This window comes from Notamacropus eugenii, chromosome X (assembly GCF_028372415.1).
Source record: "Notamacropus eugenii isolate mMacEug1 chromosome X, mMacEug1.pri_v2, whole genome shotgun sequence".
In the NCBI taxonomy this organism is placed as follows: Eukaryota; Metazoa; Chordata; class Mammalia; order Diprotodontia; family Macropodidae; genus Notamacropus; species Notamacropus eugenii.
In genome coordinates this window covers 43,564,728-43,578,453 of record NC_092879.1, presented here as the reverse complement: position 1 = coordinate 43,578,453, position 13,726 = coordinate 43,564,728, and the positions used below count along the sequence as shown (strand labels likewise).

Here is a 13,726-nt window from a genome sequence, read left to right as displayed (position 1 = left end):
ATATTAACCAATTATATATATGTGTGTACATATATATTAGAGGGTCTCTAACAAATGCTTTGGGAATTCAATGAGTCCATTCATTTAAGCAAACCCTAAAGAAGACGTAACAACCTAAAAGAAGGTGAAGAGAGTGTAGATTTTATCATATCATCTCTCCCTTCTCCTTAGACATTCATCCATCCAGCTGGGGAAGCTAATTGTCAAGAAGGTATCAAGTACTCTTCTCCCTTTCTCTACTTAGTGGAGGCAAATCACTGAGATCAGTGGAAAGGAAAATATGCTGCATTTGGCACCACAAGACCTGGATTCAAATCCAGCTGGTGAGTGTGGGCTCTCAGAACCTCAGTTTCCTTCCCTCTAAAAGAAGAAAAATTGGAGCACCACCTACCTGGAAGGGGAGGGGGAGGTTGGTGGAGAGGAAAGTCTTTGGGGAATGGGACTTGTGGTGATTACGAACACGTCCTTGGTATTGAAGAGCAACCTAAAGTTCAGTAGTCTAGGAGATCAAGCAGCTCAGTGGTGGTCTGTCCTGGCTCCGCCCTTTGGGAGGAAAGTAGAAAGTACAGTTATTCCTTCCACATTGTGACTTTCCCCATCGTGGTTTCAATATATCATGGGTAGGCATAAAAAATTAAATGGGAATTCGGGGGAAGTTTTGCAGAAGCTGCAGGTGGCATGCAAAGGCCAACAGATGACACAGAACCTATGACCAAATACTTAACCCAAATTTTACAATAAAGTACTGTAAACACCCCATGAAAGAAAAAGAAAAAAATCAGACTTTTCTGGAACAAAGGGAGGATCACAAAATTTCATGCATATTTTACAGATCATGGAGGACCCTAACCACCCCGCCTGCCCACCTCCCTGAGGTGTGGAAGATATAGTGTATTCCTTAGATCAAGGAAGGGTGAAATGATCTGGTTGATTCTGGGTCTTTTTTTAAAATTGATCCTATTTGCAACTAACTGATTTTGTCCTGTTACTGCTCAAGTCATGGCTCTTTGTCGCTGAACTTAATGCAGAAACTCAGCTGGACTGTAATGAATTAAGTTTAGAAATCCAGTTCTGCTAATCAGTCCTGTGGGTTCTGGTTCTGTTCTAGACTTCATTGTTTCATTTTATATGAGTGTAAACCAAGCTTTATATTCAGTAATGCAAACAGGTTTCTGTTTCTCGATAAAGCTGTTTACATTCATTGAAAAAGAAAATCAGTGTTCTGTTCTTGCCTCGAGGAAATCTGGTGTCCTTGAGGGATGTGGGTGGACACCAGTCTGGTACACTACCAAACAATCTTCCGAGGAGGTCTGGCTTGTTATCCAAAGAAGTCTGGTCCACTATCTCTAACCTTGCAGATGAACTCAAACAATGAACATTTCCCAGTCACAGGAGGGAAGGAGAGGGCTGTTGCTAGCCCCTCATTCCTAATTTCCAACCAATCATATCAATCCCAGCCTCAGCTCTGGAACTAATCATTTTGATTTCACCATTCATGATGTTCAGCTCTTGTAACCAATCATAACTTGTTCCTCACCTACAAAGTCTTGTTCTGTACTCCCTAGAAACTTTAAAAGGGAGCTGTCCCCCTCATTTGGGGGGGGGGGGGTCTTAGCTTTGCTGAGATCCTATGTATTGGTAAATCAGTGCTTTACTAATAAACTGATCATCCTTGGAACTTTCTGCCTCAGTTTGCCCTATTCTGACCATAATAGGTTTAACAATGTGGGACAGGGAGAGAGAGGCAGGGGGAGATGAGATGGTGGGCACAGAGTTCCCTCTCTAATGTCCTGGAGAATTATCTAGCAACATGTCTCAGATCAGAGATGGAAGAACTCAGGCTGGATTTAAATCAATTCTAAATTGATTTAAATCTGCTGAAACTGGAAGTGTCTACTGTGATCTGCTTGGCTCAAATGATACGTGAAAAGCAGTGAAGCACTGATGTCTTTCAGTTTCACACAGATGACTTGTGTCATTTTTTTTTTTTTTTTTGGACTGGAGGATCCAGACCTGAGATTTCATTGATGTAGGGAACAATTTCCAGTGTGGAAATTCCTTCCACGAATGCTGTTAGGCAGCTCTTCTGTAAGAGATGATCCTAAAAACTACCCCAGGCCCTGGGAGCTTAGTTGACTTGCCTCCAGTCACCCAGAAGACAAGATGTCTGACGTCAGTAACGAATTCAAATGACCCTGATTGTACAGCATGTTCTACCCATTGCCTCTTATGTTGCTCAGAGGAAGACATTAGGGGTCTTGACCTGTGATGCACATGGGGCATCCTTTACATTGCTTGGTAAAAGCAAACATCAGCAGGTTTTTCTGGTAACAGAAATTGGAGACAGGAAGGGTGGGGGACGGTGAAGCTCCCTTGATTTTCCATCTGGTTTCAAAACACCCGTTTCTCCCATCATGGCTAGAAATAGCTTAGTCTAATGGTAAAAGCACAGTACTGGAATTCAGGAATCTCGGTTCCAAATTGAGGTCTGCAAATGGATCGCTCTAAAACCATCACCTCTTTCCCTGCCTAACTTTCTCCATATGTTAAATGGGAATAATAATGAATTGCCCTACCCTGCAGGCATATTGAGTAACTCTATTAAACAGCAAATCCTACAGAAATCCCAGAAATCTTGTTGTAGGGATATCATATTATCTTTATCAACTTCTTATTTTGTGAAACAGGGGAATCTGCAAGAGAAAGCATGGGATGTTATGAAAAAGGGCTTTGGATTTGGGGTTGAGAGATCTCGGTTCTAGCCCTCCTTATATGATCTCAGACAAGTCCCATTCGTTCTCTGTGACCCAATTAACCTGCCTCCCAGGGGGTGCGGAAGGGGGTGCAGAATGAGCACCAAATTTAAGAGGCAGAAGACTGGAGTTTGAATCTGGGCTCTACTACTTACTGTGTGACAGTGGGCACATCCGTTCCTCACTCTGGGCCTCAGTTTCCTCCTCTGTAAAATAAGGGGACTGGACTGGACCAGGAGTTCGTCACCTTTTTTTGTGTCCTGGATCCCTCGGGCAGACTGGCAAAGCCTACAGACCCCTTCTCAGAATTACGTTTTTAAATACATAAAGTAAAATACATAGGACAAAGAAAGCCAATTAGAATGAAATCTAGCCATTGAAATATTTTTTAAAGGAAGTTGCTGGACCCCACGTTAAGAACTCTGGGATCAGAAGCTGTCTCAGGTCCTGTGGAGCCCTGCTAGCTTAAGTCTGTGAAAGAGCTTTTAAGAGGTAATAAAAGGCAAAGTGCCCACTTGTCTGCAGAGTGTGGATGGACCCGAGTGCCAAGTACACTTGGAGTTCTTCGCTACACTTGGGCTTGCTCTAGTCAGATGGGAGGGAATCCAGGAGGGAGACTTCCGAAAAACTTACAATCAAGTCCAAGACTTCTCTGACTGTACTAGAGAGTGATGGGCCCATGGCAACTTTCAGACCTCCCAAAACTGACTTCAGCTCATTGACAGCAGGTTTCAAGCTAATCTTTTACCCGAATGAACCTTCCTCTTTGGAACCCTGAGGTCCTCTCCCTGGATTCCAAAGAGAAGATAAGAGGCAGATCCTGATCTGACACCCCCTGGAGATTTTTAATCATAAACAGTAATCATCAACAAAAAAACAATCTTATGATGACCAAGCTTGGCTTTAAAGAAGGGATGAGAAAATATGCCTCCCTCCCTTCTATGCAGAGGTGTTGCATGTGTGGGGGCATGGGGGGTTTCCTGGTGGGGAACAATGCATACACCATCACATTTAGCTGGTGAGTTTTGCTGAACGGTTTTATTTTCCTCTTTCTTTTTTCGTTGTCACAAGGGATGCTCTCTAGAGGAAGGACAGAGAAAAGGATACATTCAAGAATGATTAAGATAGGGACTGGACCTGAGATTTCATTAATATATGGAATTCCCAGGTAAGGAAGCTCCTTCTATCAATGCAGGTAGGCACCTTTTAGCTGCCTAGAGTACTTAGAGGTTAAGTGACTTTGACCTTGACACAGCCAGGATGGGTCAGTCAGGACTTTAACCCAGATCTTCCTGGCCCATAGGCCAGCTTTATTCACTAGATCACATGCAGAGATGAAGGTGAGGACAAACTGAGGATAACAAGATCTTTTTTTCAAACACACATGTACAAATATAAATTAAAATTAAAAATAAAATACATGAGAATTTTTTTAAAAAGCATGTTGTTGGTGTTCAGTCACGTGAGAATCTTTGTGATCCCATTTGGGGTTTTCTTGGCAGAGATACTGTAGTGATTTGCCATTTCCTTTTCCAGCTCATTTTACAGATGAGGAAACTGAGGCAAACGGGGTGAAGTGACTTGCCCAGGGTCATACAACTAGTAAGACTCTGAGACTGGATTGGAACTCCAATATTCCTGATTCTAGGCCTGGCGCTCTATCCACTGAGCCACCTGGCTGCCCTGAAAAACAATTTACATGACATATATTACGTACAGCTTTTTTAAAAAATGGATTTATTCATTTGAACAAGGTAGTAACAAAAGCATCCCTTTTATTTCTGTGTCCCCTTCTGAACTCTTTTGGTTCGGGGTGTTTTTTGCACTCTGCCATTGTGATTCTTGGCATTGCAGTGATATTTTAATAATCAGTGTGTATCTGCATACTGCCAACCACCAGAGAATTTCATTCGCACACATTCAATTTCCTCTCTCTACTGTCTTCCTTGGCGATCTCCTCCACTCCCATGGGTTCAATTACCATCTCTCCACAGACAATTTCCCAGATCTATACAGCCAGACCTAGTCTCTCTCCTGAGCTCCAGTCCTGAACCATCGACTGCCTGTCAGCCATCTCAAGTCCCTGAGGCATTTCAAACTCAACATGTCCAAAACAGAACTCATTATCTTGTCCCAAACCCTTCCCTCTTCCCAATTTCCCTAATACTGTCAGAGTCACCAGTCCCCAGGCTCACTTCCTCAGTGTCATCCTAGACTTCACGCTCACTCTCACAAATCCAATCTGTTGTTAAGTACTGTCATTTTTACCTTCAAAACATCTTCCGTTCTCTCCACTGAATCACTTCCGCCACCTTGGTGCAGGTCCTGAATTGCTAGCTCTCCTCACCTCAACTCTCCACTGCAGTCCATCTTCCCCTCGCTGCCAGAACAACTTCCCCAAAATGCATATATGACCGTGTCTTCCCCCTACTCAAAAATGACAGTGGCTTCCTATTACTTTCAGGATCAGATGGAAAATGCTCTGGATTTTAAAGTCCTTCCCAATCTGGCCCCTTCCTACCTTTCCTATACTTAATTCCCCTCCACTTACAGTACGATCCATAAACCTGCATTTCCTTGTGGTTCCCCAACCTGGACTCTTGGGTAAAAGAGAAGTCCAGGGTGCTGGGGTGTTCTACTCAGGGGAAGGTATACTTCCATGGCCAAAATTTGCCTTTTTTCCTTTGGGTTTATTGGCTAGATTTCTTGCTCAAAGACCAAGTCTTAAACTCAATTCACTCTGGAGTTCATAGACTGCACAACAGGCGCCCATCAAGCACAGAGTGAATGTAAATACTAAATAGTCATTGTTCCTCTTTTACCCAGGAACTCTGAGGGTCTTCCCCTCCCAGTTTGATTTTTTCTTTTTTTATTAAAAGGGGCCATCCCTTGAGTAACTTCTTAAAGAGGTCTATTCATTGAATAGGTGCATCTCACGCAAAGTGAGAATGTGATAAGACCTTAGCCTGAAAAGACCAGGGTCTCACATTGCATTCTGGGCCATCTCTAGTCAGCCTCATGAATATCAGGCCGCTGGACCCAGATGGTTTAGGAGGGGAAAGTGAGGCTGGTGACCTTGAACAGCCCTCCCTCACTCAAAGTCAAGTGCAAGTCATGTCATCATTCCCTGACATCATGGTCCTCTTCGAGAATGAAGGACAATCACAACAACCTCCCTGAACCCTTCATCTACCTACCCCATACCTACCTTCTTCCCTGGCTCTCCCTTTAAGACTCACCTCAAATCTAACCTTCTGTAGGATGTCTTTCTTGCTCCCTCACTAGGACCTTCCTTCTGAGATTCCCTTCCATTTACACTGTATAGATCTCGCATGGGTTATTTCCTTCATGAGAATGGGAACTCTCCAAGGGCGACAATTGCTTTTGCCTTTCTTTGTAGCCTGGGTACTTAGTGTGATGCCTGACACATAGGAAGTGTTTAATACATGCTTTCTGACTGATGGACATTATTGGCCGTTCATAATTGGCCAATCAGGAGATGTTTTGTCTTCCTAGAACAGATATCTGGGGTGTTTGCCTTGTGAAGGCTCACACGTCTAAGAATAATGCTATCAGAAGAAAAGTGGAAAGCACAGAGTGGGAGGGTAATGGGTCCTGAACAGGAAACTGGAGGATTTAAGAACCAATGGAGGGTTTGTATCATTTCACCCATTTGAAAATGGGAACCTTAGAAGAGAAAGGAAAATACGGGAAGTGGAGTGAGTTGGAGCTGGCTTTCTGAACCAATGTTTAATCTATCGGCATAATGCCCTCTTAGCTAAGGATAGGATGAATGGGGATTGGAGGAATGTGTTTGCTTGGAGGATTGCCAATGTGATGGAGAGGGCTTTAAACAGAAAATGGAAGGAGAAAACTGCAAACCTATGTTGTTATTTTGGACAAGACTGGTGATTTCTGCCATTAAGAGGATTTCTGGTGAGAAAGCTCCCCCTATCTATCGAGACTGGGAGCTGCTCCATAATTTAACTGTGGCCCCATCTGAGACATTGGATGAATTGCTCTGGGTCACACAGGATCTGATCTAAGTGATACATAAGTAAGGGAGAAAGAGGGTGGACACGCTACCCAAAGGCCTCAGCTGTCTGTATCAGTGCACAAAATGCAGATTAATAAAGTAAACCAGAGATTTTGGACAAAAGAAAATCAGTTGGTGGGATGGGCTTGCATGTTTGGAAAGTAAATAATGGTTCAAAAGAAACACAGTTGAGAAAGGAAATAACTAGGGTGATAGAGGAAGGGTTTTTGTTCTGGGGTACTGACGCAGCTGACGCCACTTCTCCTTCACAGAATGGAGAAGGGCAACTTGATATTCCTGATAGGTCAGTCCTAGAAAAAAGAGAAGTGAGGGCCAGGAGGGTAGGGGTGGTCAGTATGGCTTCCAGCATCCCCCTTTGACTACTTTTCACCTTGGAGAGCCCTTTGGGGACTTCTCGATAGGGTATGGCCAGAGATGAGGTCCTGGTCTAGGAGCAAGAGACCTGTTTCTCCTCCTGTTCAAATTTAGAGAGAGGAGCTTAGCTCCCAGGAAGCTCTCGGGTGAGTAGCAATTTCCCTCTGGGAATTTGCTTTAGGCCCGAAAATTCTGGCTCTGGAAGAGGGAGCATAATGATCCTACAAATAGAGGAGGGAAGTACATATATTGGAAGGCAGGAGCCTGAAAAGGTGGCTCACTATAGCCAGATCTGGGTGAGAGGGACCTAATTTCCTGACTGCCATCCCTTAAAGTCCACCCCTCTCCATGTTTCTTATCTAACCTTTTAAGGCAGTGTGATGCAATGGGTAGCTCTAAACTAGGTCTAATACTTAGGCTTCATACAATGTTTTCAGGTTTGCAAAGCACTTTGCAAATATCTCATTTGATCCTTCAACAACTCTGGGAGATAAGTGGCATTGCTGTCCAGTCACGTCCAACTCTTAGCTACCCTGAGGTTTTCTTGGTAAAGATACTGGACTGGTTTGCCATTTCCTTTTCTAGTGGATTAAGGCAAACAGAAGTGAAATGACTTTCCCAGGGTCATTCATCTGAGGCTGGATTTGAACTCAGGTCATCCTGACTCCAGACCTGGTGCTCTATCCACTGAGCCACCCAGCTGCCTCTGTAAGTGGTATCATTGTTCCTATGATGGGGAAACCAAGTCAGAAGTTATGTGAGTTACTCAGAGTTACATGGCTAGGAAGTGTCTGAGGCTGGATTTGAACTTGAATCTTCTTTGACTCCAGGTCCAGTGTTCTATCTACTACATCATGTAGATGCTGTATATGTATCTGCCTATATGTACACATATGTAGATGTGTGTATATATACATGCATGTATATACATATACATATGCACACATATGTATCTCATTTGGTCCTCAAAACAATCCTGAGGTAGATGCTACTATTATTATTCCCGTTTTACAGATGAGAAAATTGAGGCTGAGACAAATGAAGTGGCCAAAGTCACATAGCTAGTGTCTGAAGCCACCTTTGAAATCAAGTCTTCCTGACTCCAGGCCCAGCACTTCATCCACTGCGCCACCTAGGGGCGACGGTATGTATTTTATAGGATCATTTGATCCTCACAAACAATCCTATGAGGTCGATAGGGTTATTATCCCCATTTTACAGATGAAGAGGTTAAAAGGAAGACAGAGATTAAGTGACTTGCCCAAGGTCATGCAGCTAGGAAGTATCTGAAGCTGGATTTTTGACTCAAATCTTCCTGTCCTCAAGTCTGGTGATCTCTTCATTGTACCCTCTCACTGCCCCTGTTCTTCTGGGAAGCCCTTGGGTTCAAGTAGTCTCTGATATTTACAGACTGTGAGACCCTGGGCAAGTCATTCAATCTCTCACTGTTCAAGGCACCTGCTACCCCTATCCCTATGTTCTGTATACACTCATCTGTGCACATTTGTCTTGGGTAGATTCCTGAGGGATCAGCTGTTTCATTTTCGTCTCTGTATTCTGAGCACTCAGCATGGTGCCAAGCACATAGTAGATACTTAAATGCTTATCCAAGGATTGGTTTGTTGAGCAATGAAATGGATGATACATATCACAAAGTAGCAGAGAAGGAAGACATACTTGTGAGGGGGGAAGGCAGCAGGTGGGTTGGGGGGTGGGGACTCCCTCTCTTCTCCACAAAGAACAACTAAATCAGTTGTGGATAATTCATTTTTCAGAAGGTGGAAAGAGTGATGAGCAGAAGTAAGCAGCATAGTACAGTGGAAAAAGTTCTGAACCAAAAGTCCCAGGACTTGAGTTCAAATTCCACCTCCAACAGTTACTATCTCTGCAACCTTGGGTAAGTCCCTTCCCCTCTCTGGGCCTCAGTTTCCTTATCTGTAAAGGGAGCAAAGTCAGACTTCATGATTTCTAATGTCCCTCCTATATCTAGATCTAGGATCCTATTCTGAACTTAATGCTGACCAATGAAGGGCAACTAACTGGTTAGTGAGAGTAACAGGAACCTTGGGAGAAAGTGACTGTCACTGGAGTTGGGGATAATCATGGAAGGAAATGGTGGGCACAGTGACCCATTCATCCTAAATTTTAGGCCAAAAGATTTCAGACTTCAGAAGAAGGCGGCAGGTATGATCTGATTTGGCCTGAGTCTCTAAAAGGAGGGTTGGCTCAAAAAAATTTGAAGTCCTGACAATATAATTGCAGATGAAGGATGCAGCACGCTAGCTGTTAAGATCAAGAGAACTGATTTTAGAGTCAGATGACCAGGGTTTAAATCTTAGCTCCATTCACTACTGCCGTTCTGATGGAGGAAAGGTTAAAAAGAAAACACCAGTATACCTGCCCAGATAACTCAGATGAGCTCAGTCAAAAGATGGAAGGGGGGGCCTAATAGTGATGACCAATACCAAAGCATGGCTTGGACCTGTTTTTAAGAATAGTCAGGAAGTTTATGCTTTAGTCTGAATGAACTAAGGCTCGTGAAAGATACTGAGGCCAACACAAAAGACTTTCTAAGTGAGAACAATGAGCAGACATTCATTGGCTGGGCCAGAAGGTGTCAGGATAACAGAAGATAGATGAAAATAAGACCAGTTTGCTTCTCTTTCAAAGAGAAGGCTTTCCAGGCCAGGGTGGGTACAACAAACAAGGCTGGGGGTGGTGGGGAGATGTCTAACTCTGAATCCCTCCATAGTGATCAACTCGTCACAGCCCTGGTCAAAGGCCAGGGGTGGGGAACCTGCAACCTCGAGGACACATGTGACCCTCTGGGTCTTCAAGTGTGACCCTTTGAATCCCAATTTCACAGAACAAATCCCTTTAATAAAAGGATTTTGTTCAGTAAAACTTGGACTCAGTCACAAGGCTATACCAGAGGACCTAAAAAGCCACATGTGGCCTCGAGGCTGCAGGTTCCCCATCCCTGGGCCAAACCCTCCCCAAACTGGGGCCAGATTGCAAAGTGTCTGGATAAGGTGAGTGGATTTTGTCCATGGTGAATCACAGAACCTGCAGTGTTCAGAGGTGGAGGTAGGAGGAGGTAGGGGTGGGGATGAGGGCAGACGACTTCAACTTTTTGGTCAATTTTGTTAAAATAAATAAAATTTTAGTGATCTTTCATTTCTACATTATGTACATTTCTCAATGTGTCTCTCCCCTTTCCAAAGGCCCATCCATCCCATACAATAAAGAATAAAAAAATTCAACATGTTTAAAAAGGTCTGAATTTATACATAGTCTCCCCACTTCCTACAAGGAAGGGGGGAAGGTATCTTCTATCTCTTCTGTGGGGTTTTAGCCACTTTTCAGTCCCCCATCCACTCACCCCAAAAAATCAAGTCACCATCCCCTCCCCATCCAAGTCACTCCTGAGCCCTCTCTTCCTAACCCTTTTTATCGATCCCCAGAAGTGCCCAAAGTGGCCAATAAAGGATGGAAAGGCTAGACACCCAGGCAGGTAGAGGGTGCCCTGCGGGATGAGAGTCCAGCCCCAGTCCTGCCTACCTGACCAACAAGGTCCTTGGCTCAGAACTCTTTCCCCCTGGTCAGCTGCAGCTGTTGAGGCTCCCTTTAGTTCATTCGGCAGCTGTTGAGGCTCCCTTTAGTTCATTCGGCAGCTGTTACACTGGACTCCTACATGGAACGTTTGCAAACAATGGCTGTCCTGGCAACGTCACTCCCAGCCAATGGGGAAAGGCAGAGTGCAATTGTTGCTGGCTTCTATTCAGCAAAGGAACAAGGGGATCTAGTCAGACCACATCTTGTAGCTGCCTTCAATTTTAGAACTTGCCTAGGCCCTAGAGTACCCGCAGCCTACTTCTGCCACAGTAGGGATTTGTAGGGGTCTAGAGAAGGCAGTGGAGCAGAGCGGAAAGACAACTTGGGTCTAGGATCTCCCTTTGTCACCTGTGTTGCCTTGGCTGGCTCTCTTCCCTCTCTGGGTCTGAGTTTCCCCCATGTAGGTTAGACTAGATGATCTCTAGTCTCAGAGAGCTGGGAGCTCTGTCCAGTTCTCAATTCTGGGATCAGGATGGCTGACCATCCTCAACAGTATATCTTCCCAGGGAGAATCACGAGATCTAACTAGTGTGTGTCTTGTTTTAAGACACAGTCTCTTTCCCCAGCAAAGAACATTGGCCTGAATGTGTTTCCCCAAAGTGTGGGTGGGTAGAGAATCCACTTCTCAGTTAATGGGTATGGAATGTATATTCCCCAGTGAGGTCCTCCTGGTTGAGAGACCCTATCCATTGTAGAGAGCTGTGTGTCTAAGCTCACTATGTGCGAGGAGAAAGCAATGTAAGAATTGATACAAGCTCGGCTCTTAAGAAACTTACATTTTAGTTCCCATACATATATAGGCATATAAAAATGTTTAAGATATGGCTAGAGCCCAGACCTCTGATTTTATCGATAAGAGGAGATTCCCAGCGAACACTCTACCAAAGCAAGTTGGCACTTATGCAGCAATTTATAGTTACAAAGGTTCGCTCAGAACAGGAGTCAAATGAGCAGCCCAACGGGCAGCACTGGAGGGCGGTGGGGGTGGGGGTGGGGGTGGGAAAGCCAGATTAAAATGTAATTGGGAAATTCTAACAAAATAAATAACAACACGATAGAACATAATGTTTATATGTGACTTTCTAATATGCTGCCAGCAGAGATGTTTGGTGACCCCCATTTCTGTTTGAGTTTGACACCACGGACCTGGAGCACTGAGGGGTTGAGAGACTTACCCAGTGACTTACAATCATAAAAACCTATACATATATGGTTGGTTGTTGTCCTTCATTTGAACAATGTGGCCAGTCCATCGGAGTTGCATTCTCTGAAGCATAGTTTGAATGTTTGCCACATGAAAGGAGCCTTATGGCCCTCAAAACCTCTTCTTCAGTTGGAAGTTCAGCTAAGGAGGGATTGACTTCAACCTGAAGTAAACGGTCAATGGTCTCAGCATTGATTGATGATGGTCTGTTGAGAATACTATGGAAGTGTTCAGCCCATTTCTCTAGGATCATGTCCTTATCAGTAATCAATGTGACTCCACCAGCACTGAGTAGTTGTGATGCACCATAGGTTTTGGTCCATAAATAGCTTTCAGGGAATCATAAAAGTGCTTTGGATTGTTACTATCAACATAAAACTGAATTTCATCTGCCTTCTTACTGAACCAGGAATCCTGCATTTCTCCTACATATGTACATGCAATATATAGATATATGTAAAACATATATAAAGCAGCTTTAATGTGAGTGTGGATTAAAGTGAAAGTAAACCCTTTGAGAGCAACCTAAATCACAAAGTCAATAAATATTTACTAAACACCTACTGTGTGCCAGGCACTGTGTTCAGGTGTGTGGATACAGAGAAAGGCAAAAGAAGGTCCCTACTCTCAAGGAGCTCACAATCTAGTGAGGTTTCCAGCGGGGTGGGCTCCCACAGCAGAAGGCTGAAATGGGCACACATCTTTCAATCTCAGGGGCATGAGGAAGAATAAAGTGTCAGCCACTTTCCCGAGGGCAGGAAAGTCCCTCCCAGTGATGTTGCTGCAGAAAGGCCCACATCAGTTCTAACAAGGGCCCTCAAAAAACAGATCACAGTCTTGCTGCCCCTGAAAACCCAACCCATGGAATTCATTCAAGCTTCAAGGATTGAGACCAAGCTCTCTGAATGCACAGATGATATTTGTGGAAAACCAACTCCGAGAGGTTGAGAGGATATCAGATGCTGGAGATCATTAATAGAACCTTCTCAATTTCCAGATGAGGAAACTGAGGCCAGGAAGGTTCAATTCAATTCAGTTTAACAAGAATTCATTTTTATGAATTTTTTAATGAACAAAAATGGATTTTCTCCCTCCCACCTCAGTCTCACCATTAGAAAAAAAAACCCCAGAGGTCTGAAGGGCAATATTTGCTCAACAATTTCCCATCACACCTTCTGAGGCCAAGTCTAATGAGTATAATTGTTTATTGGAGCTTTATGTTTCTGCATTTGTTTTGGATGCTAAGGAACTTTAAAGGTTGTCCCATATCTGACACTCATATTGTCTATATGGTGACTATAGCTGGTTGCTGTCCTTCATTCTTGAAGAGGACCAAAATGACATCACTATGCTAGAGTCAAGTTACAGTGTGTCCCACTGTGCCTGATCAGACCAATAAAGGCTCTGAATGCTCTACCACAGGTCGGGTACAATTGGGGTGAATTCTCTAAATTTGCATGTCTTATGTCTCCTTTGAGCTACTTCAATTCTGCTTTGCTCATAGAACACAGTAACATCTCTGATGAGAGCACGGCATGCTGGGTGGTCCTGTGCCAGTGTCTCCCATGTCACACAATCAATTCCAAAGCTGGTTGGGGAACCCATTACTCCCATTTGGAGAAAATGAAACATAAACCATACATAAACTTTATTCAGATTTCCCTGGAGTTTAACTCTGGGGTAAGGGAGTATGAGTCAGAGACATCAGGGTCAATCAAACCCAGCTAATTAATAAAAGGAGTT

General features: G+C 43.9%; 1 protein-coding gene across 6 annotated transcripts in view; it reads right to left on the bottom strand.

The window, feature by feature from the left end:
• Positions 1-11,726, bottom strand: part of AKAP14 (A-kinase anchoring protein 14) — a 33,815-nt gene extending 22,089 nt beyond the window's left edge. For 3 of the 6 annotated variants that reach the window (XR_011971284.1, XR_011971285.1, XM_072627025.1), the window contains exons 1-3: positions 10,726-11,724; positions 5,022-5,180; positions 392-543 (exon numbers count right to left, since the gene is read on the bottom strand). The gene's annotated coding sequence lies outside the window, so the exon portion shown is untranslated. Of the gene's footprint in view, positions 1-391; positions 544-2,908; positions 4,978-5,021; positions 5,181-10,725 lie in introns of those variants that run through there. The other 3 variants (XM_072627022.1, XM_072627023.1, XM_072627024.1) reach the window with 3 other exon arrangements.
• Between the last annotated feature and the right edge of the window lie 2,000 nt (positions 11,727-13,726).